Raw genomic sequence first — 23,104 nt, 5'->3', positions numbered from 1 at the left:
GGGTGCTAAGATCTTTTGTACGCCAAAGAGACATTTCGATCCCTTAACGTGCAAAGCATTTTCTCTCAAAATCCGGAACACAGTCCGAACACGTTCCACATGAGAATCTTAATCACTGGAAAAAATCAAGATATCGTCCAAATAAACGATCAAAAACTTATCCACAAAGTCAAGGAAAATATAGTTCATGAAAGATTGGAAGACGGAAGGGGCATTAGTGAGCCCAAAAGGCATCACTAGGTACTCAAAATGTCCCTCAAGAGTATTAAACGCCGTCTTCCATTCATCCCCATGCTTGATGCGAATAAGATTATACGCCCCCCTAAGGTCAAGCTTGGTAAAGCAACTAGCACCTTTAACTCTGGAAAATAAATCAGAATTCAGGGGTAACTGATACTGATATTTTACACTGATTTTATTAAGGAGACGATAGTCAATACAGGGCCTTAATGAACCATCTTTCTTGGCCACAAAAAAAACAGCACCTAAAGGTGAAGAGGATGGTCTAATATGACCCTTCTCCGACGACTCCTTGATATAAGATCGCATAGCATCATGTTCGGGTACCGATAAGTTGAGAAGCCGACCCTTGGGAAATTTACACCCGGGCATTAACTCAATTGTACAGTCATAACTCCTATGAGGAAGCAAAGACGCAGACTTACTCTCACTAAATACATCAGAAAAAATCAGCCCAATAGTTAGGAATATCATGAGACTGGGGAGAGGTGGAGAAAACAGGAGTGTCACTAAGAACACATTGACAACCCCAACTAACCACAGACACAGATTTCCAATCCAAAACAGGATTATGGGTTTGTAACCAAGGAAAACCCAGTACAATAATGTCATGTAAATTATGCAACACCAAAAATTTACAATTCTCTTGGTGGTTCGGGGCTACCCACATTATCTATCACCTGGGTCCAAAACTGGGGTTTATTCTCTGCCAAAGGGGTAGCATCAATACCCCTTAAAGGAATAGGATTGCGCAGGGGTACCATGGGAAAACCACAACGTTTGGCAAAGTCAAAATCCATCAGGTTCAGGGCTGCTCCTGAATCAACAAAGCCTTAGCAGAAAATGAAGATGAGGCTGTACACTGCCCACAGCAAATGAGTGAGCAAAATGTTTTTCCCGCTTAGGGCAGACAGAAATAGTATGAGAGGCGTCCCCACAAAAGAAGCATAACTTATTACGCCTTCTAAACTCTTTACGTTGCGCCCTAGACAAAACCCTATCACACTGCATGGGCTCAGAAGTTTGTTCGAAAGGCAGCACTGCCTCTCGTGTAGTTTTACGTTCACATAAACGTCGACCAATTTGAATGGCTAATGACATAGAGTCGTTAAGACCAGAGGGGAAAGGAAATCCCATCTTTTACGGTTTCTGCCAGACCTTTCCGAAAAAGAGCTGCTAGGGCGTCATCGTTCCATTTAGTAAGGACCGCCCACTTTCAGAATTTTTAACAATATAACTCTGCTGCTTCCTGACCCTGGTTCAATGCCAATAACGTTTTCTCAGCTTGATCAATAATATTAGATTCATCATACAACAACCCCAGGGCTTGAAAAAATGCATCCACATTAGCCAGAGTAGGATCCCCAGGTGTCAGAGAAAAAGCCCAGTCCTGGGGATCGCCGAGCAACAGGGAGATGACAATTTTAACCTGCTACACCGAGTTCCCCGAGTAATTAGGTTTCAAGGCAAAAAAAACAGTTTACAATTATTCTTAAAGTTCAAAAATTTAGACCGATCCCCAGAAACTGCATCAGGAAAAGGGATTTTTGGTTCTACAGCAGACGATTGAGCGAGATAGACAGAAATTCCCCGAACTTCAGCAGCGAGCTGCTCGACACGATCGGACAATTGCTTAGTCTCCACTAAAGAAAAAATCCTCCTACGGCCCCCAGAGAAAAAGAGGAAAAAATATACAAAAAATTCAGACACCCATTTTTTTTTTTTTTTTTTTTTTTTAACAATCTTTCCCTTCTCTAGACTACCCTAGAATTTACAGTTTAGGCTGGTGATTCTGTTATGATTAGGTCACCGAGGAGGATAACCGGGAAATAAGCTAGGCAACCAGATAACCAGAAAGGTTGGTAACTTAGCGGACCTAACAACACAACTAGAATTAGCCATGGGACGTACCTACGATGCCCTTGATGCCTCGGCACAGCCAAAGAGTTAACTAAACCTAAAGCAAGAAAGGGGAAAGCTAAACCGCTCTGGAGCAGAACCCCAAATGAATAGATAAATAGATAGCCCCCAAACATATATTGCCGGTGAGACAAGATGAGGCACAAACACAGGCAGAAAATAGAGTAAGCAAATGGTGGGGCCCAAACTGTCTAGATAGCACGGGACAGAAAAGATACTGTCTGCAATCACGCAAAAACCCTAAAAAATACAACACGTCTAATATCCAAAAATACTGAGGCCACACGACCTCTCCCCCACTAGATCAGCATTCTGGTGTGAACTGGAAGCAAAACCAAAGACACTGCTATAACAGGGGATTAGCAATACTGAACAAACTGACATAAGCTGTGGCATATGGAGCGGGGTCCAGCAGCGGTCCCAGCAGGGAACAATGCTGAACCCACAGAGCAAAGCAGAAAGCAGAGAAAGATAAAACTGGATGAAATGCAAAAAGATTCCAGCAAACAAATAACTTATCTGAACGATGCAGGACCAAGCAGGGGACAAGCGGACTTCAAGATGCACAGGAAGAAAAACAAATCACCAGCAGCAACTGAGGGAAGCTTGCTCACTTAAATCTTCCCAGTCTGTAACATCTGACTTCCACTCATCGTCTTCAGGTGATGGACTTCTGTCAACCCGACCAGCTCCACTACCCGCAGCCACCACCAGAGGGAGTCCAATCTCAGAAGTCAGGTTAAGAGTGTTCACAACAGGGTGCAGAGTGTACATTAATGAGGAAAAAATGAACTTTTTTGAATTTACCAAATGGCTGCAATTAAACAAACAGTGAAAATTTAAAAGGGGTCTGAATACTTTGCATACCCTCTGTATATTTTGTATTCAAGCATTTAATGAGCTTATGTAGAGGTCATTGTGACCTGAGGAGGAGCTGTGGCATTGCACAGGAGGAAGAGGAGGTGAGCTGTGACATCACCTATTGTGAATGATGGATCGAGTGTTATCTACTATATATAGAGGTGTCCTCAGTTGTTGCCAGGAGGGGGGAGGAGGTGAGCTGTGACTTCATCTATTGTGAATGGTAGATCCAGCGTTATCTACTCTATATAGAGATTTTATCAGTTATTGTACAAGAGGAGGTGAGCTGTGACATCACATATTGTGATTGGTGGGTCCTGTGTTAGCAGCTGTGTTTAGAGATGTTATTCGTCATTGTAATCCTGCCTCTACTGAAAACTCTTTCTGAAAGGAAAGGAAGAATGAAATTTAAAAACAAACGAACACAAGCCAATGTAAAAAGAAAATGCAAGATTACTAATTTTTGTAAAAAAATATTTGCCAAATGTTTTTTAAAAAATACATGGGATCAAAGGGTAAGTTTTCTCCTTGTGGAGAGTGAGATGCCAGGTCTGGCAAGCCAGTAGGAGAAGACTTAAACGCCTTGCATGCTCCTCTGGGAAATTAAATATGCAAATTTTCTCTTAAAAGAGGAAGAATACTAGAACTCTAGAGCCACCAAATGGAAGTAGCAATCCTACAAGTTAATATCAACCCTTTAACAAGTCTTGCAATATGACTTAGTATAAAAGCCAAATCAGAATCTTCATTTGTATATTTAATTTCCCAGTGGATCATGCAAGGAGTTTAAGTCTCCTCATACTGGTGTGTCACTCTCCAGAAGGAGAAAACTTACCCCTTAGGTCCCAGTCTTAGCCTCTCACCTAGCCAAATCAAATCTTATACTTTGCACTGATGAGGGCAGTACCCCCAAACCACAGTGTCTGCAAATTGAGATTCTGGTTTGGCTTTTCTCAGAAGTCATATTGCAAGGCTCGTTAAAGGGTCGATAGTGACTTGTAGGATTTCTACTTCCAATTGTTGGCACTAGCGTTCTAGTCCTTTTTCTCTCTCAAGAGTCAATTTGCATAAAAAATACATGTAACACAAAGACCTGATTTAAACAATAGGTAATTTTCCTGAAAACGCGTTCCCTTTAAGGTATCTCCAGAAAAAATTTGTGCATACAAGGTCCATAAGGCCGTTTGGTTCCATTTTACACATAGATATTCCCTTTGAGTTTGGTGGCCCCCGCAGCAGCCGATATTCTGTGTTCTTCTTTTCGCTCAAATCTCGAGGCTTTTCTCTGCGCCTCATTTATCTCCCTTTAACCTCTTTGCCATCTCAGTGTCACTTTGTAGTGTGAAGCACAGCAGGGTAAAAGGGATCATGGTAAGTTCCTCTTCAAGTGGACCCCAAACATTTGTAGGTCATCGCCCCTGTCTGCGGTGTCCATTCCTCATGGTGGGTGGTCTGCGCTGTCTCCTGCTGTTCAGGGAGCTGAGACTGGGCAATTCATTGTCTGAATGTAAATGGCTGCACGACACGAGCGCCTCGCTAGACATAAGTGTTGTTGAGACTTGAATAACACTGGAGAGATTACCCACACTGCGCATTGTGCAGTACGAAAAGACCGACACTACAATTTATTGCAATCCGACAAGCTGAGCCGTGCCGCGAATGGCTGATGGACTAACCACACAGATTTTCTGCAAAATGGAGAATTACGCTGCCGGCATCCAATGTTTGCTTTTCTGTTAGTAGATTCCCCCATTTCATTCAATTCTGATCACAATCTTATTGTTTAAGGCAGGGGTGGGGAATCTTTTTTCTGCCAAGGGCCATTTGGATATTTATACCATCCTTCGGGGGCCATACAAACTCTATGGGTAGTAGTGTGCGCCCATGAGTGTTTATGGGTAATAATGTGCCCCATGAGTGTTTATGGGTGGTAGTGCGCCCCATGAGTGTTTATGGGTAGTAGTGTGCCCCCATGAGTGTTTATGGGTAGTAGTGTGCCCCAATGAGTGTTTATGGGTAGTAGTGTGCCCCTATGAATGTCTTTGGGTAGTAGTTTGCCCCCATGAACGTGTATGATTAGTAGTGTGCCCCCATGAGTGTTTCTGGGTAGTAGTGTTCCATCATGAATGTTTATGGGTAGTAGTGTGCTCCCATAAGTGTTTATGGGTAGTTGTTTGCCCTCATGAACGACTGCAGTTGCAGTATGTCCCAATTAATATCTGTGGGTAGCAGTGTGCCCTCTTGAATTTCTATGGGTAGTAGTAGGTAGTAGTATACCCCCATGAATGTCTACATGTAGCAACATAACACCATCAACACTACCGTAGCAGAATGCCCCCTTGAATGCTAATGGTTAGTAGCATGTCCATATGAATAAATACAGATAGTGGCATTTTCCCATGAGTAGTAGTAGTATACCCCCATGCATGGGTACAGTAGCAGGATGCATCAATGAATGTCTATAGGGTGCAGTGTGATCCCTTGGATGCCTTTTTGAGTAGTTGCATGCCCCTGTAAATTTCTGCAAGTAATAGCGTGCTACATGAATGTCTGAGTAAAAAAATTCCTCAAATTAATGTTTACAGGTAGTAACATGCCCACATGAATGTCTGTGGGTTGTAGGGTGCCCACATGCATGTCAGTGTGTTGTAGGGGGCCAACATGCATGTCAATGGATTGTAGGATGCCCACATGAATGTCTGTGGGTTGTATTGTTGGATGCCCACATGAATGTCAGTGGGTTGTAGGCTGCCTACATGCATGACAGTGGGTGATAGGGTGCCCACATGCATGTCTGTGGGTTGTAGGGTGCCCACATGCATGTCTGTGGGTGGTACAGTGACCATATGAATGTCTGTGGGTAATACCCCCCCCATGAAGGTCTACTGATTGTAGCATGCCTTTATGACTATCTATGGAAGCAACCTAATCCAATGAATATTTTCAGATATCAGTATAACCCTATAAATGTCTGCGTATCTGTATTCCCCAATAAATGGCTAGTTACAACCCTCCATGATTTCTGCCGGTTGCATTGCTGCCATTTGAAAGAAAACACTATTGGTTATAATGGATTTTTGTGGGAAAGTATTCATTGTTTCTTTTCTCATCTGCGGAGGACACACAATAATTGGATAGGATATGATGGATATTCTGTCCTGGTATGAAGCCAATTATTAACATATCTGTTCCATGCCATGTAATCATATCTTAGTCACCTTTCCTTGATGCTAAAATAGTGGGTTTGAGCACAATGTGATCAATATTAGGTGACGTACATGTATCTCTAGGAGGAGCTCCCCCTTATCACCTGCCCTCTGCAGAATTTGTTTTTCACTCATAGGATCTGTAATAAGCTGCAGGTGCTGATGATGTCACCATGGATCAGAGGCAGATCAAGAGTTAAACGGTTTATTTATAGAGGATAAACTCTCCATGCAGGGAGAATCCGTGAGGGTTAAAAGGGACAGGGTAAAAACGGTAAAACAGTACACAAATGGCTAGGCAAATCTATGAAAACAATTATGCAGAGTTGAAATGGTTAAACGGGAATTCTTGAAACTTATCAGTCCGGTGAAGTCTTGATTGCAGGGTCTCTTTCTCCCATGTTGGCACCGTCAACAGTGGCGTTTGAAGTCTCTGTAGTCCCTCCTCTCTTTGAAACCAGGAACTCCAGGGTTAAAGCAGGAAGCAGGGAGATGCCGTGAACCTGAGTCTCCCCTGCTCTAAGTCTCTGTGTGATAAGCTACCAGTCTCTCCGCAGGAATGATGTTGTGCACACAGAAAAGTCTCTCTGCCACACTCAGGGGCTCTGGCTTGTCACAGCGGGCACCGGGGCTGCGCGCACGGGTCATTGTTTCTGCACTGTCAGGGGGAAAGCCTACTCTGGTCACAAAGGCTACCGAATCCATGTACTCACAGACAGCACTTTCTATATCTCGTTCGTCAGTCCCAGTCCTCTGACGGGGCGTTCTCTCTCTCCTGGAGAGCGGTGCTGCAGCCTGCTTCTCACGTGACATGCGCTGCTCTGGCTCTGGCATGCTATGCGTTCGCGCCCTCAGCCTGCACAGCTTCTGGTCCACCGCCCCTTCTCTTCCCCACTGCCCCTTCCAATCACATGGTGCAGTCAGTCCCGGTCAGAAAGTCTTCCCCCCAGCAACGCTGCTGCCCAGCTATGTGGTTCCGGACACGGAGCAGGAGAGGTAACCCCCTTCTTCATCTTCACCCCCTTACAGATTCTATGTGTGAATACGGTCATTGTGCAGAATATTAATTCTCCAGTCAACAAGAAACCAAAAACATTGCTCTTGTTTTTCTGTCTGTAAATTTTTGAGAATAAAAGGGCTCGTACAAATTTTGGAAAACATGACTGCTTTCAGAACAGCTCTACACCTGTCCATATATTTTGTGTGATATTACAGATCAACCTTTAAAGGGGATCTGTCACTTGCGATAAATGTGTAATTTTTGTGCCTGGTGTAAATGCCGCTGTTCTTCTGAATCAGGCAATGTTTTTCTTTTTGTACCTGCGCTTCTCCATTCCTGAGATATGGCTTCTTTTCCTGTACATAAATCTTGTCTTGCTAGGCAAGTGGGCATGGCCCTCATGAAGACACCCACAAAGAAAAGTTGGGTATCATGCCCACTTGGTAACAAGACTAGATTTCTATACAGGGAAGATAGGGCCATATATCTGGAACTGAGAGGGGCAGGAACAAAAGAAAAACAATGCCGGATTCAGAAGAACAGCAGCATTTACACCAGGTACAAAAATGTACTATTTAATGGAGCTGCGCTGTAATTCCAGGCGCAACCTGTGGACAGATGTGGCACTATGTTTCTCTAAAAAAAATTTTTATTGTATCCATTAATATCCAATATCTCCATTATCCAGTGTTTTTGTCTATATCATGGTGGATGGCTGATGGAGTGGATGACCTGCAGGCGAACTAGATGATTTAGATGTCACTGGCGTTTTCATATCCAATCTCCGCGTTTAACATTGAACTCTTAACACTGTCCAACCCATATGGCCCGTGCAGACTTAAGTATGTGCTTAGAAAATAATTACAATCTCTGCTCCGCACCATGCTCCCGGTCTACATGACATTTGCCATTGGGTCATGTGCGTTAATATCATTCCTGATATGCAGTGACCGGCCAACATTGAGCGCTCCAATAGGGGGGACGGGAGGGAATAATAAAACCCATTTCCACAGACCACTGGAACACTTGATAAATCACATCTGGATGGCTGTTTATTCAGAGGCATTGACAGTCCACGATTGACGACATTCAGGGCAGTGTAATGTCAGGCCTGTCTAATGAAAACCATCCCATCTAACACTCTCCTCTTCCAGCTGCCACCAGACGCAATCTAGCAGCATATGGAAAAGACCATGCTAATCTCTACAAGGTCATTAATAAAAGGGGGGCAAAATTACACATGGCCAGCAGATGTGATACCCCCACTCCCTCCCCCAACATTGCCTCCAATATAAAACTGTATCAAAGGAAGATACTGATCTATACTGTCTGCTTATTGATCGTGGACTTGTATTTTCTTTTCAGCTGTCCCGAAAAAAAAAAGTAATAATAGATCAATTCATTACTTATACTCTCCGAACTGTATCCATCAGGCAAATGCCAATGCTTGTTACATCGCTACAAATGAGATCTAGGAACCTCGGGGCTGGATTAGTGAAGTCTAACTTATATACTCATATGAAATACCTTCCTAAGGGAACACCACAGGCAAAACTGTTGCACCAGCAAGGCCCCATACCGGGCTGGCAAAGCCCAACATCTGCAAAAACCATACAACCATAGTATCATTCAGTATATTAACTGTTATGGTAGATCCTTTTCTTCTTTGTAATGTGCCTATGAGGGCATCGCCGCTAGTACTGCATTATGGGGCTCTGCCACTTCAAAAAATGAGAAGTCCTCACGAGGGCCACATCTGTAATGCAATATCTCGGTCTTCAGTTTATCTGACTAGGCCCCACTGTTGTATATACTTATGTGTGCAGTTCATTCACTGCATATCTATTTAGGTATACAATTTATTCACGATTTATTCACTGCTGGTATGTACTTAGTATACAAATTATTCACTGCGGGTATGTATTTAGTATACGATTTATACACTGCTGGTATTTACACCTGCTCCTATCTGGTACCTGCTCCTTTACCCCAATTCCTCTGCCACCCTCCATTACTCTTCCCTCGTTCGAGGTGCACTCCTTCCGCATCTATTCCCCCTCCAACCTTCAATTGGCAGTCATCTACCGCCCCCCAGAACTAACCATCTCCACCTTTCTCGACTACTTCACCACCTGGCTACTCCATTTCCTTTCTGCTGACATCCCCACCATCGTCATGGGCGATTTCAACATCCCCATTGACACTTCCACCCCGGCTGCCTCTAAACTTCTATCGTTCACGGCTTCCCTTGGCCTCACTCAATGGTCCTCTGCGGCCACTCACAAAGATGGTCACAGGCTGGACCTTATCTTCACCCTTCTCTGTTCCCTCACTAATCTCAATAATTCACCCCTCCCCCTGTCTGACCACAACCTACTGACATTCTCTTCCATCTCCTCTCCTACTCCGCAATCCCCGCTCCATAAACCCACTCACCCTCGCAGGAATCTCAAACACCTCAATTTACAATCACTCTCTGAGTCCCTTCTCCCTCTTACAGACATAGCTTCCCTTCATGACACAGACGCTGCTGCCACTTTTTATAACACCACAATAACAGCAACACTTGATTCGGCTGCCCCCCTCACGCAGAGCAAATCTCGAACAATCAACAGGCAGCTCAGGCTGACCGGCCTGACCAAAGAACTGAGATGGGTTTCCAGGGCCACTGAGCGGAGATGGAAGAGAACCCATTCTACTGAGCACTTCAACGCATACAAGCAGTCACTTGCCAGCTTTAAGTCCACGCTCACTGCCGCAAAACAAACTTACTTCACATCTCTCATATCCTCCCTGGCTCACAACCCTAAACAGCTCTTCAACACTTTCAATTCTCTACTCTGTCCCACAGTACCTCCTCCCTCTACTTTCATTTCTGCTGAAGACTTTGCCTCCTTCTTTAAGCAGAAGATCGATACCATCAGACAAAACTTTGGGCCACAGCCTCCAATGCCCCTCTTAGCCGCTCAGCCCTGTTCTGCAAAAGCCAGTTTCTCCACCATGACAGAAGATTAGCTTTCCACCCTTCTGTCAAGATCACACCTCAACACTTGTGCCCTCGACCCACTCCTGTCCCACCTCATCTCTAACTTGGCCACAGTCTTCATCCCATCTCTAACACACCTCTTCAACCTTTCACTTACAAGTGGTGTCTTTCCCTCATCCTTCAAACATGCCTCAATCACACCCATCCTCAAAAAGCCCTCTCTTGACCCATCCTCTGTGTCTAACTATCTAACTATCGCCCGGTATCTCTTCTCCCTTACGCCTCAAAACTACTGGAACAGCATGTATACCTTGAACTGTCCTCCCACCTCTCCTCCTGTTCCCACTTTGACCGGTTACAATCTGGCTTCCGACCGCATCACTCAACTGAAACTGCCCTAATTAAGTCACTAACAACTTACTAACCGCCAAGAGCAAGCAACACTACTCTGTCCTCCTTCTACTGGACCTGTCCTCTGCCTTCGACACCGTGGACCATTCCTTCCTGCTACAGATTCTCTCATCTCTTGGCATCACAGACTTGGCCCAATCCTGGATCTCGTCATATCTAACAGACTGAACATTCAGTGTCTCCCTCTCACACACCACCTCCTCACCTCGCCCCCTGTCTGTAGGTGTTCCTCAAGGCTCTGTCCTAGGACCCCTACTATTCTCCATCTATACCTTCGGCTTGGGACAGCTCATAGAATCCCAAGGTTTGCAGTATCACCTCTACGCTGATGACACGCAGATCTACCTATCTGGACCCAAACTCACCTCCTTACTGATCGAAATCCCACAATATTTGTCTGCTATCTCAGCCTTCTTCTCTGCTCGCTTTCTCAAACTGAACATGGACAAAACAGAATTCATCATCTTTCCCCCATCTCACTCTACCCCTCCACCAGACCTATCCATCAATGTCAATGGCTGCTCTCTTTCCCCAGTCCCACATGCTCGGTGCCTTGGGGTGATCCTCGACTCTGCGCTCTCTTTCAAACCACATATCCAAGCCCTCGCCTCCTCCTGCCTCCTAAAACTCAAAAATATCTCCCGGATCCGCTCATTCCTCAACCACGAAACCACAAAAACACTAGTGCATGCTCTTATCATCTCCCGCCTCGACTACTGCAACCTCCTCCTCTCTGACCTCCCCTCTAGCACTCTGGCACCACTCCAGTCCATCCTACACTCTGCTGCCCGACTAATCCACCTGTATCCCCGCTACTCCCCAGCCTCCCCCCTATGTCAGGCCCTTCACTGGCTTCCTATTGCCCAGAGGCTCCAATTCAAAACCCTAACCATGACATACTAAGCCATCCACAACCTGTCTCCTCCATACATCCGTGACATGGTCTCCAGGTACCTACCCGCACGCAACCTTTGATCATCTCAAGATCTCCTTCTCTACTCTCCCCTTATCTCTTCTTCCCACAACCGCATACAAGACTTCTGCCGTGCTTCACCCTTACTCTGGAACTCTCTGCCGCAACACTTCAGACTCTCACCATCAACGGAAACCTTCAAGAAGAACCTGAAGACCCATCTGTTCTGGTAAGCCTACAGCCTGCAATGATCCTCGGTCTACTGAACCACCGCATGACCTGCTCTACCCTCTCCTATTGTATCCTCACCCATCCCTGTAGACTGTGAGCCCTCGCGGGCAGGGTCCCCTCTCCTTATGTACTTGTGTGTCCCTTGTCATATACATGTTTATTATACTTGTCTATATTTCCTCTTTTCACATGTAAAGCGCCATGGAATAAATGGCGCTATACAAATGCACAATAATAATAATAATTTAGTATAGGATTTATTCACTGCGGGTATGTATTCAATATACGATTTATTCACTGCTGGTATTTAGTATAGGATTTATTCACTGCTGGTATGTATTTAGTATACAATTTATTCACTATTGGTATGGGTTTAGTATAGGATTTATTCACTGCTGGTATCTATTTAGTATATGATTTATTCACTGCAGGTATGTATTTATGTATTGTAACGGTTCCAATGGATTGTGATGAATAAGAAAATGCTCACACAAGAATTGAATTTACTAAATTGATTTACTTAATAAGTGATAAGATCAAATAATAAACAGTATAAAACTATAAATACAAATGCATTAATCAGAAACATTATTCAGTATTCAGATAGACGTTGACCACTCATCCTCCAGGAGACAAAAGAGAGCGAGCACATGTGTCCTAGTTCTTTTAAATGTCCAGCTAAAAGGTGTGTCCAGCCCCACCATGTGGGGAATGATGTCACAAGTCTATTGTCCATTGGCTATAAACACATCCCCTCAATACCTGTTTTAACCAGTATATAATACAGGAAGCTAGAGGAGGGGGCCTTATGTGTGTCACATGGCAGAAATACAGCAAGCTGGAGGAGGGGCTTCGGATCACAAGATAACATCCTTGGGAACGTTTACACCACCAATCTAATTAGGGTAGTTGCCTTGAATATCAATGGACCTTTGTTGATGGATAAACAAATGACCAGTAATTTACATTCCTTTATCTTAAGTAAGTTTCAGTGACCTTTTGCTTACCTCACTGGAAGTAAGGATACAGTATATATTATAAGATAATCCTTTAATCGTCCCACCATGGGGAAATTCAGAGCATTACAGCAGCAAGGCAGGAACAAGTACAGATACTGATGCATAAAGGCATTACATCGACAGTAGGTAGGTACATGTACGAAGAAAAAAAAAAAAGATATAACCGGACTATCACAACTTTGGATCTATCAGTTCACTGTTTGGGTCGTTCTCCGTTTTGGACAGTGCTGGTTATACAGCCTAACTGCAGCAGGAAGGAAGGACTTTCAATAGCGCTCCTTCTCACATTTAGGATGAAGTAGTCGGTCACTGACAGTACTGCACATCTTTGTCACGGTCTAATGCATGGGATGGTAATCATTCTGCTCCATGTAGCTCACCTTGGCCAGTATCCTCCTGTCGCCTACTTCCTGAACTGGATCAAGGGGGCATCCCAGGACAGAGCTGGCCCTTCTAATCAGTTTGTCCAGCCTATTCCTGCCCCTGGTTGATATGCCACTACCCCAGCACACCACACCAAAGAAGATGACTGATGCCACAGCAGAGTTGAAGAAGGATGCAAGGAGTGCCCCCCTAACTCCGAAGGCTCTCAGCCTTCTGAGCAGGTAAAGCCTACTGTGGCCTTTCCTGTACACTGCATCCAAGTGATGGGCCCAGTCAAGCTTATTATTGAGGATCACACCAAGGTACTTATAGGTGTCGACTATATTAAACTGATTGAAACCATATAAAAATAACTCATAGTATACAATTTAGTATAGGATTTATTCACTGCTGATATTTAGAATCATAGAATTGTAGAGTTGGAAGGGACCTCCTGGGCCATCTGGTCCAACCCCCTGCTCAAAGCAGGATTCGCTAAATCATCCCAGTCAGATGTCTGTCCAGCCTCTGTTTGAAGACTTCCATTGAAGGAGAACTCACCACTTCTCGTGGCAGCCTGTTCCACTCATTGATCACTCTAACTGTCAAAAAGTTTTTTCTAATATCTAATCTGTGTCTCCTCCCATTCAGTTTCATCCCATTGCTTCTAGTCTTTCCTTGTGCAAATGAGAATAAAGTTGATCCTTCTACAATGTGACAGCCCTTTAGATATTTGTAGACTGCAATTAAGTCTCCTCTCAGTCTTCTCTTTTGCAAACTAAACATTCCCAAATCCTGCAACCTTTCCTCATAAGACAGGGTTTGCAGACCGGTCACCATTCTGGTCGCTCTTTTCTGAACTTGCTCCAGTTTGTTGATGTCTTTTTTAAAATGTGGTGCCCAAAACTGGACACAATATTCCAGATGAGGTCTGACCAAAGAGGAGTAGAGGGAAATAATGACTTCACGTGATCTAGACTGTATGCTTCTGTTAATACATCCTAGAACTGCATTTGCCTTTTTTGCTGCTGCATCACACTGTTGACTCATATTCAGTCTGTGATCTATTAGTATACCCAAGTCTTTTTCACATGTGCTGTCACTTAGCCCTATTCCTCCCATTCTATATATGCTTTTTTCATTTTTATTGCCCAGATGTAGTACTTTGCATTTCTCCCTGTTAAAAACCATTCTGTTAGTTACTGCCCACTTCTCCAGTTTATTTAAATCTTTTTGAATCCTCTCTCTCTCTTCTCTAGTATTAGCTATCCCTCCTAGCTTTGTGTCATCAGCAAATTTAATCAGTTTACCCTCAATTCCTTCATCTAAATCGTTGATAAAGATGTTGAACAATACAGGGCCCAGGACAGAGCCCTGTGGTACCCCACTTGAGACATTCTTCCAACTGGATGTGCAGCCATTTACGACCACTCTTTGGGTCCGATCACTAAGCCAGCTATGAATCCACCTAACAGTTGCCTTGTCCATTCCATACTTAGTCATTTTTTCAATAAGGATTGTATGAGAGACTTTGTCAAATGCTTTGCTGAAGTCAAGATATACTATATCTACAGCATTTCCTTGATCCACCCAATCAGTGATACCATCATAGAAGGAAATTAAGTTAGTCTGACATGACTTATTAGTTACAAACCCATGCTGACTCTGTTTGATCACTTCATTCTTATCCAGGTATTGACTTAAATGTTGTTTAATAATTTGTTCAAAGATCTTTCCTGGTATAGAAGTCAGACTCACCGGCCTATAGTTGCCTGGGTCCACCTTCTTCCCCTTTTTGAAGATAGGAACAACATTTGCTCTTCTCCAGTCTTCTGCCACTTCTCCTGTTCTCCAAGAATTTTCAAAGATTATGGAGAGTGGTTCAGAAATTTCTTCTGCTATCTCCTTCAGTACTCTGGGGTGTAATTCATCTGGACCTGGAGACTTGAATTCATTTAGGTTAGCTAAGTGTTTCCTCACTATCTTTCTGTTTATAGATATCCTGGATTCTTCTATTCCCTTAATAGGACAGTGAATAACAGTTGGTGTTACATTTCCTTTCTGAGAGAAAACAGATGCAAAATAGGAATTTAAAAGTTCAGCCTTCTCAACATCCTGTCTTACCATTTCATCATTTTCATCCTGTAAAAATCCTATAGCATCTTTGACTTTTCTTTTACTTTTGACATATCCCCAAAATCCTTTATTATTGCTTTTGACATCTCTTGCAAGCCTCAATTCATTTTCAGCTTTAGATAATCTGATTTGTGCCCTGCAGATTCTGCAGACAGCATTATATTCTTCTTTAGATATGCCTCCCTCTTTCCATTTTATAAACATTTTTTTCTTCCTTTTTAGCATGTGCTTAAGTTCTGTGTTCACCCATCCTGGTTTCCTTAAATGCTTCCTATTCTTCCCTCTTTTCAGAATTGTTAACAACTGTGCTTTGAGAATTTCATTTTTCAAGATTTCCCATCCTTCCTGGACATTTTTGTCTTTAAGGAGATCCAGCCATTGGATCCCTCCAATTATCTTTCTGAATCCCTTAAAATCTGCCTTTCTGAAATCTAACCTTGACGTCTGAGTCTTCACAGGTCTTCCGCCTCTAGTTATCCAAAATTCTAAAATAGCATGGTCGCTACCTCCTAGGGTTCCAGCCACTTTTACCTCCTCAACCATTTCCTCCCTGTTTATAAGGATTAGATCCAAGGTAGCAGTTCCCCTTGTTTTCTCCCCTACCTTTTGGAAGATAAAGTTGTCAGCAAGAGAGGATAAGAATTTCCTTGACCTGTTAGTTTTGCCTGAGAGAGATTCCCAACAAATGTCTGGATAGTTGAAATCTCCCATGACAACTATGTCATATTTTTTGGAGAACTTGGCCATTTGATGCATAAAGAGTTCATCCATATCTTCAGCTTGCACAGGCGGCCTGTAGTAAATGCCTACAATGGTGTCCTTTCCATTGTTCTGTCCTTGTATTCTTACCCAAACAGTTTCCACAGAACTCCCAGTCTCTGAAGCTTCAATCTCTGTGCAGATATACGCGTTTCTAACATACAATGCAACACCCCCTCCTCGTTTATCAAGTCTGTTTCTTGCAAATAAGTTGTATCCTTCTAGTCTTGTATTCCAATCATGTGTATCGTCCCACCAAGTTTCAGTGATTCCAATGACATCATATTTCTTTTCCTGTGTTAGTAGTTCCAATTCTCCTTGTTTGTTGCCCATGCTTTGTGCATTAGTATAGAAACATTTTAGTTTGTGATTGGTTTCTCTTTCTCCAATATTTTTATTAATTAGATTCTTTCGTCTTTGTTCTTCCTTTCCACTTCTATTAGCAGTGTTCTCAATAGCATTTGTCAGGTGTATGGCTTTTTCTGGTCTTTTGCTTCCCTTCCCATGTTGTTCTAGTTTAAAGCTCTCCTTACAAGTGTAGCAAGGCGACTTCCAAATACATGCTTTCCAGTCTTCGTAAGGTGCACCCCATCTCTAGCAAGTAGTCCATCGTATAAGTAGTTCACTCCGTGATCAAGAAATCCAAATCGTTGCTGACGGCACCATCGACGTAGCCAGTTGTTCACCTGCAGAATCTTATTCCACCTCCTTGTTCCATGGCCATCCACTGGGAGGATGGAAGAGAAGACCACCTGCGCTCCCAGTTCTTTCACTTTCTTGCCTAAGTCTTCAAAGTCTCTGCAGATGGTTTCCAGGTCGTTTCTTGCGGTGTCATTTGTCCCCACATGTAGTAGCAGGAATGGGTAGTCATCTGTAGGTCTGAAGAGTCCTGATATCCTGTCAGACACATCTTTAATTTTTGCACCTGGAAGACAGCACATTTCTCTTGAAGTTATATCCGGTCTGCAGATAGCGGCCTCTGTTCCTCTCAACAGGGAATCCCCCATGACCACCACTCTCCGTTTCTTCACAACATTTTTCTTTCTCCATCCAGGAGGACTCTGAAGGCGTACAAGGTTGCTGTTTGTTGGCAAAGTCTTATCCTGATGTATTTCTTCATCATTTTCCTGCGTGAGAGCCTGGTACTGGTTTCTGAGCAGTATGGGTGCTGACTGCCTCCTGATCCTCCTGCTTCTCTGGGTCACATGTCTCCATTCCTCTGTTTCTTCAGGTGCACTTCGAATTTCTTCTCTTTCTGTAACATGAAGAGATAATTCTGCTCTGTCCAAGAACTCTTCACCTTCCTTAATGATCTTCAACGTAGCCAACCTCTCTTCGAGATTTTGCAACTTTTCCTCCAACAGGGACACAAGCTTGCATTTGTGGCATGTGAAGTTTGGCTTTTCCACTGGTAAGTCTGTGAACATGTAGCAAGAAATGCAGCTCACCAAATGGCTCCTGGCCTCTTCCATCTTGAGATTTCTTAAAAACGATGAAAGATGAGCCAAAATTCGCGCGCCTTCCGATTTCCTCTTTTCAGCTGCAACGGCCAAAACCCAGTGATCGTTGAGCTCGCGGAGACTCTTCACTTATCCCAGAAGGCACTGGGAATATGCAAATGATCTCCTCAAGACTCTTCCCCTGGTTTTCCGATTTCCTCTTTTCAGCTGCAACGGCCAAAACCCAGTGATCGTTGAGCTCGCGGAGACTCTTCACTTATCCCAGAAGGCACTGGGAATATGCAAATGATCTCCTCAAGACTCTTCCCCTGGTTTTCCGATTTCCTCTTTTCAGCTGCAACGGCCAAAACCCAGTGATCGTTGAGCTCGCGGAGACTCTTCACTTATCCCAGAAGGCACTGGGAATATGCAAATGATCTCCTCAAGACTCTTCCCCTGGTTTTCCGATTTCCTCTTTTCAGCTGCAACGGCCAAAACCCAGTGATCGTTGAGCTCGCGGAGACTCTTCACTTATCCCAGAAGGCACTGGGAATATGCAAATGATCTCCTCAAGACTCTTCCCCTGGTTTTCCGATTTCCTCTTTTCAGCTGCAACGGCCAAAACCCAGTGATCGTTGAGCTCGCGGAGACTCTTCACTTATCCCAGAAGGCACTGGGAATATGCAAATGATCTCCTCAAGACTCTTCCCCTGGTTTTCCGATTTCCTCTTTTCAGTTGCAACGGCCAAAACCCAGTGATCGTTGAGCTCGCGGAGACTCTTCACTTATCCCAGAAGGCACTGGGAATATGCAAATGATCTCCTCAAGACTCTTCCCCTGGTTTTAGTATAGTATTTAGTATAGGATTTAGTATAGGATTTATTCACTGCTGGTATGTATTTAGATATAACCAAATCTTACACAAAAATAATGCAAGAAGAAAGAAGGAAATAAGCCAAAAAATAATAAAATCTCACTTTTTTATTACAAAAAATTATTTAAAAATTGTAATATAGCAAGGAAATTTCCAAAAAACTCAGCGAGAAAGCAAATGGATCTATTTGCTTGGAAGCATGACTCCACAGGGACTCAATGAGTCTCTGGGGTTCAATGCGTTCCTGTAATATTTGTATTTGAATAATTTCCACTGTTTATCTTGTCTTGTGTGTGTTTTTATGTTGGTTTTAACTTTTTATTTGTTTATATTTATTGTAGTATATGAATATCTATTTGAAATTTTCTTGTCCTGATGTGATGTAATATTTGGAGTGATCCCGGGATCATCGAGTGGACTTCTTGGCTCCTTCATATGAACTTATGGAAGATTCTTCTATATAAAATTTTTTTTTTTTTTTGCACTAGTCACTATTATGCTTTACATTTATTGTATTATATATTTATATATCTAATCTATTTATACATATGATTTGTATTATTACATTGTTATTTATATTATGCGTTTATATGTAATTTTTGCACTTATCTTTTATGTGACTATTCAGCACTTATTTATTTTTTATTAATTGTGTAGGAGATGTAACATTTTTATTATTTTTGAGATATATATAAAAAAAAAAAAAAAAAAAAAAAAATGTCACTAAGTATGTAAAAGATAGATTATCCACTTATGATTCGTTCAATATTAGCCAGCATTTACTTTTTATGTTTGAGCGTTATATTCCTTTTGTGATATCTCAGCGTCTGGTCAGCGCATGCGCTACTCAGGACAATCCCCGGACTTTCTATCCTGCTCTATATGGTGACGTCAGAGCGTTTTTACGCTTGCGCTCCAAGAGCGGTGAATGGGAATTCCCTTTTTACATGGGAGTAAGTTCAGAGAGCGGCGCATGCGCAATGAGCTACCGGTAATGCCGATATTGTTCACAGCTGATTGTGGGGATATTTATACTTGAATGCGCTCACTCCACACACATTGCCCCCTGTTGAGAAAGCCACACGGCGAAACGGCGCTGTCGGGGTAGCCAGGTAACCTGCACACCAGTATTATCAGCGGTTGCACACATGTAAGTTCTCTGATAGCCGCAAATTGTCCTGTGTGATTTAGGCTTTATAGCCAGCATTTGCACTTTAGTAGCATGGGCATATTTGCAAGTATTGTTGGATATTTTGGGAAGGAGATTGCACACATATTATTTCTCTGATAGCCGCAAATTGTCATGTGTGATCTAGGCTTTATAGCCAGTATTTGCACTTTAGCAGCATGGGCACATTTGCAAGCATTGTTGAATATTTTGGGAAGGAGATTGTGCATTAATAAAACTACTAGTCTGTCCCTACATATTTTATTTTTTATTAGTATCTAGCACTCTTTTTATGTATCACATATATGCACTTGAATTGCATGGGCACATTTGCATATTTTGGGAAGGAAATCATGCACCAAGCAAATTACTAGTTTGCCACTTTCTTAATTGCTTTTTAAGAAGTCAGCATTTAGCCTCTTTTGTATCATATTCTATATGTAATGATTATATGTATTATATGCTTGTGCTGTATGTGATCAATTATTTGTATGCATTTTCTGCATCACATATATATATATATATATTTTTGTGAGGTGCTATAGAAATTTTTATGCATTATATGGACTGTGTTGCAATCAATATACTATATACTAAATTTTGCTATCATTGATTTTTTGTGATCAGAACTGAGTGCTCCAAGTGAATATATAATTGTTGAGAGCCTAAAATTTGTTCTGTAGAAATTACATCACATTGTTATTGAGGTATTTTTTCCTGGTGTAAGCACTTACCTTGGCATGTTTTTTGGAAGTTTCCTTGCTTTATTACAATTTTTAAATATTTTTTTCTAATAAAAAATTGAGATTTTATTATTTTTTGGCTTATGTCCTTCTTTCTTCTTGCATTATTTTTGTGCAAGATTTGGTTATATCTATGGTTTTTGAAGGTGTCATTATATTGTGGATGAATTGGTATGTATTTAGTATACAATTTATTCACTGCGGGTATGTATTTAGTACACTATTTATTCACTGCTGATATTTAGTATTTGATTTATTCACTACTGGTATGTATTTAGTATACAGTTTATTCACAGCAGGTGTAGGAAGATGGACCAGGCTGGGGCAGCTTCTTGTGTGTCTGGGCTGGAACCATCGAGGCTGTCACCATTGTTGCTGGGGAAGCACTTTCTGACCGGAGCAGACCTTTGCACCTGACTGCAGGGGACGGGGTAGGGATAAAAAGAGCTAAGCGTGCGAAATGGGGACTTCTGGTGGGAAGACAGGGGACAAGCAGGGAGAAGGTTGATGCTGTCTCCATCATGGTTCCCCGCCTTTAAGCTTGTTCACGCCGCAGCTTAACCACCTCTACACGCACTGTCTGTGTGGAGATACAGCCGAGCTCCTGGCAGACTTCCATACCTGCGAGCTCTCATTGGACAGCACCCTTCTCCGTGCCTGACGGTAATTACCAGATGGACCACGCTCAGCACGGTGACTCTTCAGGCCCCGCTGCGGCCTCCTCTCCGATACTTTGTAGCCCACTTGTTTTTCTATCTTCTACTCCCTGTGAAACTCCATGAATCAGAACCGGAAGCTTGTGCATGGAAAAGCCAGGAATCACTGTTTTGTTCAAGAGACATTGCTTTGACTTCATCCGGGATCGCTTCAGAGACTTCTCGTTTCGCTTGGGCCGACATCGTGGGATCATGTAATCCTGACCTTCCGGGAGCTACAGACTGATAAGTTGATCCATACCTTTACCAATCATTATTAACGGTATATATAGTTTGTTCACCTTTCCTGTATTTGTATTATTTTGTTCCTTCGGTTTCCCTGCGTGGAGTATTGTTTGGTGATTAAGCCCTGCATAAAAGACCCTTTAACTCTTGCTCTGCCTCCTGCTCATCACTGCATCCTGCTAGTAACTTACACAGGTAAGTGTTTAGTATACTATTTATTTACTGCTGGTATGTATACAGTATATGATTTATTCACTGCTGGCATGTATTTAGTATATGATTTATTCACTGCGGGTATGTATTTAGTATATGATTTATTCACTACTGGTATGTATTTAGTATACAATTTATGTAGCAGAGTGTATCTTTTGAGAATCCACCGATACACAGGAGAACTTCACTGAGCAAGTTATCTTGAGTAAACAGCATTTACTTCTTATGGGTAAACATGAGATAAGAGAATTCAGAAGCACACAGTCCATGCTGCTGGCATAATACAGTCAAAAGCGAAAGTAAAACTAACAATAACAAGAGAGCTTCCCTCCCCACAATACAGCAAACATTTAACTTCACACTATCGACATCTGCTGTCAGGCTAGTGTAAAGTCCTCCTTTACATAAACAATAAGTCCATTTCTGTTGCATATGCCAACACCCTTTCTCAACAGTAAGGACTTATTCAATCAAACCCAACTTTTTTATTAGTCTCTGGTGTTTATCAGCATTCATCGCCTTTGTGAAGATGTCTGCTGTCATTTCTTCAGTAGGACAATATTCTAACTTCAAGACTCCTTGTTCCTGATGATCACTCAAGAAATGATACTTCACATCAATATGCTTGATTCTTGGATTGACTCTTTCCATCTGAGCAAGAACAAGACATCCTTGATTGTCCTCTTTCAATTTTGTTGGTTCCAATTGTTGTTGTCCTAAGTCTGTCAACAATTGTCTTAACCACAGAACTTCTTGACTTGCATGTGCTGCAGCAACATACTCTGCTTCTGTTGAAGAGAGTGTCACAATTGACTGTTTCTTACTTGTCCAACTTATTGCGCCACCTGAGTGGAAAAAAATGTGTCCACTGGTAGATCTTCTGTCAGTTGGATCTCCAGCCCAATATGATCAACGTATCCTGTTAAAATGCAATTTGTCCAGGGTATCACTTGTGGGTAGTTTGAGCTTAACGTTGCTGGTTCCTTTCAAATAATGCATTACTCTCTTTACAGCATTCCAGTCAGCTTTATTTGGTTTTGACACCTTTCTACTCAGGATTCCTACTGCTGCTGCGATGTCTGGCCTTGTTACAGTCACTAGATACGGTAGCTTTCCTATTGCTGTTCTGTACTCTTCATTATTTGGTAGCATATTTTTCTCACTATTCATCTCTTTAAGATAATTAGTTTCCATTGGAGACTTTACTGTTTTTGCATCCTTCAATCCAAATTTTTCTGTTATGTCTTGAATCATGTAGGAAACTTCCATCTTCTTCTCTTTCTATCTGTATTCCTAGGTACTGTTTCACATTTCCCAAGTCTTCGATTTCGAAATGTCGCTTCAGGACTTTTAGAATGTTTTCTTTATCCCTTTCTTGTTCAGTACAAATCAAAATGTCGTCTACATATATGAGTACATAAATCCATCTATTCATCAGCCTTTTTGTGTACAAGCATGGATAAGCTTTGCTTCTTTGAAAATTTTCAATTGTAAGCACTTCCGTGATTTTGTCATTCCACGCTTTAGCTGCTTGCTTTAAACCATATATGGTTTTCTGTAGTTTGCAAACTTTGTTTGGGTTTCTTTCATCTTTGAATCCTGGAGGTTGTTCAATGTAAATGTCTTCTGTTAAATCTCCATTAAAATATGCTGTCTTTACATCCAGATGTATCAGTTCCTT

This window comes from Dendrobates tinctorius, unplaced genomic scaffold, assembly GCF_039654945.1.
Source record: "Dendrobates tinctorius isolate UK_male_01 unplaced genomic scaffold, ASM3965494v1 ptg000120l, whole genome shotgun sequence".
In the NCBI taxonomy this organism is placed as follows: domain Eukaryota; kingdom Metazoa; phylum Chordata; class Amphibia; order Anura; family Dendrobatidae; genus Dendrobates; species Dendrobates tinctorius.
This window is presented reverse-complemented; position numbering follows the sequence as displayed.